Here is a 6,704-nt window from a genome sequence, read left to right as displayed (position 1 = left end):
TTAAAATTGTAATTGTGCGTCTGGTCCATACATAGGCAATGTATTAGGATATGTAGAAGGCAAAACCTCGGGTGAATACCCTGTCTGTAGGGGAGCGGTAAAAGGTGGATGGCAGGCGAGCGCGGGAAAATGCACACGGGCGCTGCACGGCATAACGGGCTCAGCAGTAGTAGTCAGAGTTGGGCATTGGTCTGAGCAACACGTTCTGGATCGAGGGGGCTCTCCTGGAAGACGCAGTTTCATTGAGCCTCGGATAAGCCGTCCCAGCGCCCTTACAGCATGGCAAAATTCCATAGGCACTAAAAGGAAAAGTATTGCGACGCTAAGAAGAAGTAAAGTGCCGATACATCAAAAGCCATTGCTGTGGTTGTATGTGTGCTCTGTGCTCGCCATCTCGCTGCCCGCCCACCACCGCATCGATACGAACAGGTTGAAACTTTTAGTACTGTATTCGTGTGGACCAGTGTTACTTTTGTTCCATACTGTTCAATAACAACTTAAATTTTACCAGAACTGTCCTATCATTTAATTATCCTCACAACTAACCTAGACAGGGTCCTTTCCACATGTTGTGTAATCCGAGTGTCCCGAGATGAAAAATTAAAGTTTGTGTTAATAATAATTACCTGCAGACCTAGCTATGTTAGGATGATGTTTAAAGAAATTTCTTTGTTAATGAACTAATAGACGAATAACAAAGGTCTGACAAAGTTGGAAGATAATTTTGATATCGATTTAGAAATGAAGTTTAATTATTTTGAGGCAGATATAATGGTATTTAAATGAGCAGGAAATAAGATAAAAAGAGTAGTAACTCATATATTGGAAATCTTGAGTGCATAATGATTTCAATAATTAATTGTTTTAATACAGTGATCATAACAGTTTCAAGGTCCCCCCCCCCCTTTTTTCTTATTCATTTGAATTCTGAAGTGTACTGAACTGATTTGACCAGCAAAGTTAAAGTCAATATAAAAACCAAAATTTATCAGTGTTTTACCTTTATCAAAATTGACATTGTGTGTGTGTGTTTCGAAAGTGCTATTTCTAGGGTAACCTATGCCCGATTTTAATCAGATCAATAGACAGTACGAAGTTTTGTAGTAAACATTATAGTATAATGTTATGTATTTACGGTTTATCCATATTAGTACAAAAAGTGAAATTATCAGTTCAGTAGATTTTATGGTTCTAAAATTTACCATATTATGCAGTGTTATTACGTGTTGTTTTCAATGCACGTACACCAACTTGTACAGGAAAGAAACTCAGTTAATGCCTAATTAGGCTGGCGACCGTATTATTAACAAATTGGTAACATCTTCTGTGTTGTTTCTTGTCCGTACTGACGTGTAGTTGCATTTCGAACTTGCTTGACGTATCATTGTTATTAGAGAGTGGGTGTAAGTGTGATTTGCCTCCATTCAGGTACACGCGGTCAATTTCTATACAAAAATCCTTTCTCATAAGGTGAAGCCCGTCAACTTACCATAGTACAGGCTTTAAGGAGTATCGTGTGCCCCAAAGCGCAGCGTTACAAGCTGTGTGTACTGTTTTGTGGCAAAACAAACGCAACCTTGCAAAATTTCCGTTTGTTGCTTTAATTTTGGACACCAGTGTAACTAGTAGGAACGGTACTGAAAATGCGTTCTCGCTCCTTTTTATTGGCAAATAGTCCGCCTCCGGTAGCTGAGTGGCCAGCGCGGCAGCAAGTCAGTCCTAAGGGCCAGGGTTCGATTCCCGGCTGGGTCGGAGATTTTCTCCGCTCAGGGACTGGGTGTTGTGTTGTCCTAATCATCATTATTTCATCCCCATCGACGCGCAAGTCGCCGAAGTGGCGTCAAATCGAAAGACTTGCACACGGCGACCGGTCTACCCGACGGTAGGCCCTAGTGACACGACATTTACATTATCATTGGCAAATAAATCTATCACTCTTCAGTTTAAATTTTGTATTTTACACATGATTGACTTTTCATACGATAGCATTCCTAAGGTACTCAGTCCTTTTTCTTTCATAGCGTTTCGTAGAAACGTTTTAATTTTGGATAATTTTCTAGAACACTGAAAAGCAATACTCAGCTTCTGATGTCGAGATAGGCATCGTGATTAGCAGTTTCAAAACTTTAACAGTCTCCTCGAAAGTATCACAAAGCTCATCCTCTAGAGTCAGTGAAAGAAACGGAACTTCGCCGGAAACTGCTCTCAACACAGACCTAGTACAGAAGACTTGAAGCTTTTCTCTTCAACTTCCTTTTCTCCAAAAGCGAATATGTGTCCGTAATTGTCTGGAAAACTTGCTATGCATTTGTCAAACTAAATGCATCAAATAAGCTGATTGCAATGAGGTGTCCAGAGAACTGAAAACGTATTTTTATTTTAGAATGTATAGTATGGCACACTTCCAAAGTATCTTCTTTTTGTTTTAATCACCAACAATGCGTCGTCTCTTGACGGGTATTGTTAGTGATTTTCAGAACTAATCTGGTTAATGACGGAGTCAATGTCATCTCTGATGTCTTACATTACTGGTTCTGGATGTCTTGTTTTGCTTTAGTTAGTTCAGTCTTTTGAAACGGATTAACAAGCATGTCCGCATGAGGCATTATCTTACAGAAAAGGGGTAACCAGAAAATGAAGTCCTTATCTTGCAGTCTTTGTTTGCATGAACCAACTTTTTCCATAGTAGAGGATAGGTTCGTGCTCTCACTTGTTTCAGTATCTTCAATTACAATAATGTCTTCCCTGTTTTCATGAACATCAATCCCTACTCGCGAATGGTAATTCCATCTCGTGAGAGTCACATGGAACAAGTTTTTCTGAAGAAAGCTATGGAATACTTTCGATCTTTGTGGCGAATTGAAAAAAAAAGGAAAAAATACCTGAAAGACGTTGAAAGAAGATGTGGGCCTTGCGATTAACAGAGGATGCCGTAGACATTATAACGTTGAACTGGTGCGCGCAGCAATGGATGTAATTTGCATTTGGGTGTTTGTCTTTTATTAATTTCTCTACCCCATTTGACATGCCACTCATAACGTTTGAACCGTCATAGCTCTGACATATTACTTTGCTGCGTCATCACCAATTAAGTGCTCATTTTCTTCCAGAATATTCTCCGATGTCGTACGAGCATTTTGACTTATTGATTAACAGGTTCCAAAATCTTTCAATGGGTTTTTCATCAACAGTGCATCAAAAATAATAACCAACTGAAATTCGCAAGGCACATCTGCGGCTTCATCAGCGTTTATTGCAACATAATCGGCACGTTTACGAACTTCCTCATGGTACACTTCCAACATGCATTGCAGTAGTTCGTTCTGAACAGTCTTAGAAATGCCTTGGAAAACTAATGGTTGACTGAGACGAATCTGAAGTTCTTTATCCAATTCGACAATAAATTGAATTAGATCATGAAAAACTCCCCTATTTTGAGAGGCATCAGACTGATCGTAGCCTCTCGGAGCTAGTCCCAAATCACCACAAAGTCGAATACAATTTACAGTTAAATTCAGTATACGTTATATCTGTTCTTTTCTACTTGTTTGTTATGGCTGTTAATTGATTGCTATAGTTGGGATCTAATTTCTGGTGGATGTTGATTTTGCCAAGAAACGAAAGACACATAAAATTATTCAAGTGTCACTTACGTGTTAGATATTTAATGTACTTTAATTTTAGGACATTTATGCTCAGTATCTGTTATTCCGGTCTTACACCAATGAACATCTCCCCCAAATAACACGCAAGGAAAACAACAAACAGTACAGTTTTCTTCACAGCCACAAATCTATTTTTTTTTTTTCCAGATCGAACTTCCAGCATCGATTTCTTTTCTTCGCTGCTACAGATTTAGATTCGGGAGTGACCTGCTTTGCGCTTTTGTCGGAAATTTTTCACTGGTAATTCTGTTAGTAAATAGTTTTTAATAATGCACTTTGTTCATATTTGTAGCCTTGACACTCAACTGAATTTTCACTTAAGGAAAACACTCTGCACACAGCTACGCTGTAAAATATACAAATACTGAAATAACGCTTCTAACGTGTTAGTTCCAAAGTCTAACGGCATAACTATATTCAGAACCATATAGTTTTGTTCATAATAATATTTACGAGTGTTACTTCCGTATTCGGTTAAATCAAGCATTAATTGGCGTTTCCAAGTCATTAGCATTAACTTGCAGCAAGATTATAACCCTGAATTAGTGGCAGTTTGAGACTGGAATGTATTCTACTATTGTCGCAAGATGGCAGACTCGTGCTGTCGCGGGATCTGTGCTTTACTGCCTTCTAACGGGCGGAACATAAAGCTCTGAGTCAGAGCGACTTTAAATTATCCCTACTGTAAAAACTGAACCGGTGTAGAAACCCACACCCTATCCTTTTACACAGCTCTTACGAGCGTAGACGGTGTCAGTCTACAAACGGTTCCAAACTTCAGAAAACTACCGAGAGGGGACGCGAGCGCAGCTTAACGCGCCTCTTGAAACCACAGAACGCATTCTCGACAACAACGTTTAATGCGCAATTCGTACAGACTTCTATTTCGTTCTTTTTCATACAAGTGGTATCACAGCATAGCGGCACTATCTTAGAAGTCGCTCCTCTTAAAAAGACAGCAGTGTTTTCATGCTCGTCGTTTGTATAGATTAAGAACAGCAGCGGGCCGTTAACTCTTCCTTCTGGTCCCCAGACACAACTTAGGTCTCACTAGATGATTTGCAGTCTGTTATTACGAACTGTGACCTTTCTGACAAGAAATCACGAATCAAATCATACAGTTTAGACGATAGTACATACGTCCGCGGTCTGATTGGTAGCCGATTGTGAGGCTCTGGTGAGGAATCGTTGCGGCGAAATCTTTTCACGAAACGTCTGTCGCGAACTTTTTCCTCCTGCAAACTTTTGTCCCCCCACCTAGTTAGTGAGAAATGACCGTTATGATAAAATAAGAGCTGCGTGACTCCATCGTGAAGTCAGGGCAGGACCAGCAACTTAGATAACAAAATCTTTATTGTAATTCCATCACAGTTGCCTTTTACACTACCGGCCATTAAAATTGCTACACCAAGAAGAAATGCAGATTATAAACGGGTATTAATTGGACCAATATATTATACTAGAACTGACATGTGGTTTGCACGCAATTTGGGTGCATAGATCCTGAGAAATCAGTATCCAGAACAACCACCCCTGGCCGTAATAACGGCCTTGATACGCCTGGGCATTGAGTCAAACAGAGCTTGGATGGCGTGTACGGGTACAGCTGCCCATGGAGCTTCAACACGATACCACAGTTCATCAAGAGTAGTGAGTGGCGTATTGTGATGAGCCAGTTGCTCGGTCACCATTGACCAGACGTTTTCAGTTGGTGAGAAATCTGGAGAATGTGCTGGCCAGGGCAACAGTCGAACATTTTCTGTATCCAGAAAGGCCCGTACAGGACCTGCAACATGGGGTCGTGCATTATCCTGCTGAAATGTAGGGTTTGGCAGGGATCGAATGAAGGGTAGAGCCACGGTTCGTAACACATCTGAAATGTAACGTCCACTGTTCAAAGTGCCGTCAATGCGAACAAGAGGTGACCGAGACGTGTAACCAATGGCACCCCATACCGTCAATCCGGGTGATACGCCAGTATGGCGATTACGAATACACGCTTCCAATGTGCGTTCATCGTGATGTCGTCAAACACGGATGCGACCATCATGATGCTGCAATCGGAACCTGGATTCATCCGAAAAAATGACGTTTTGCCATTCGTGCACCTAGGTTCGTCGTTGAGTACACCACCGCAGGCGCTCCTGTCTGGGATGCAACGTCAAGGGTAACCGCAGACATGGTTTCCGAGCTGATAGTCCATGCTGCTGCAAACATCGTCGAACTGTTCGTGCTGATGGTTGTTGTCTTGCAAACGTCCCCATCTGTTGACTCAGGGATCGAGACGTGGCTGCACGATCCGTTACAGCCATGCAGATAAGATGCTTGTCATCTCGACTGCTACTCATACGTGGCCGTTGGGATCCAGCACAGCGTTCCGTATTACCCTCCTGAACCCACCGATTCCATATTCTGCTAACAGTCATTGGATCTCGACCAACGCGAGCAGCAATGTCGCGATACGATAAACCGCAATCGCGATAGGCTACAATCCGACCTTTGTCAAAGTCGGAAACGTGATGATACGCATTTCTACTCCTTACACGAGGCATCACAACAACGTTTCACCAGGCAACGACGGTCAACTGCTGTTTGTGTATGAGAAATAGGTTGGAAACTTTCCTCAATCCAGCACGTTGTAGGTGTCGCCACCGGCGCCAACCTTGTGTGAATGCTCTGAAATGCTAATCATTTACATATCACAGCATCTTCTTCACGTTGGTTAAATTATGCGTCTGTAGCACGTCATCTTCGTGGTGTAGCAGTTTTAATGGTCAGTAGTGTATTAAAGTGGCGGCTAGTTTTCGAGCCGCGCCTATTAAAGATGCACGAGTATTGCCTGGTTAGCTGACAGTCAGTTCACACATAGGTAACACGCATATGATACATAGTCACATGGTAACCAGACCAGTTTCGCCGTGTAGACTTATTCATGAAGTGCAGTTGAACCAGACTACATCGCGAAATTGGTCTGGTTTCCATGTGACTGTGTATCATGTCTGTACTACCTAGCTGGCCGGAGTGGCCGAGCGGTTCTAG

Source organism: Schistocerca nitens, chromosome 3 (assembly GCF_023898315.1).
Source record: "Schistocerca nitens isolate TAMUIC-IGC-003100 chromosome 3, iqSchNite1.1, whole genome shotgun sequence".
NCBI lineage: Eukaryota > Metazoa > Arthropoda > Insecta > Orthoptera > Acrididae > Schistocerca > Schistocerca nitens.
Note: the sequence above shows the minus strand (reverse complement) of the source record.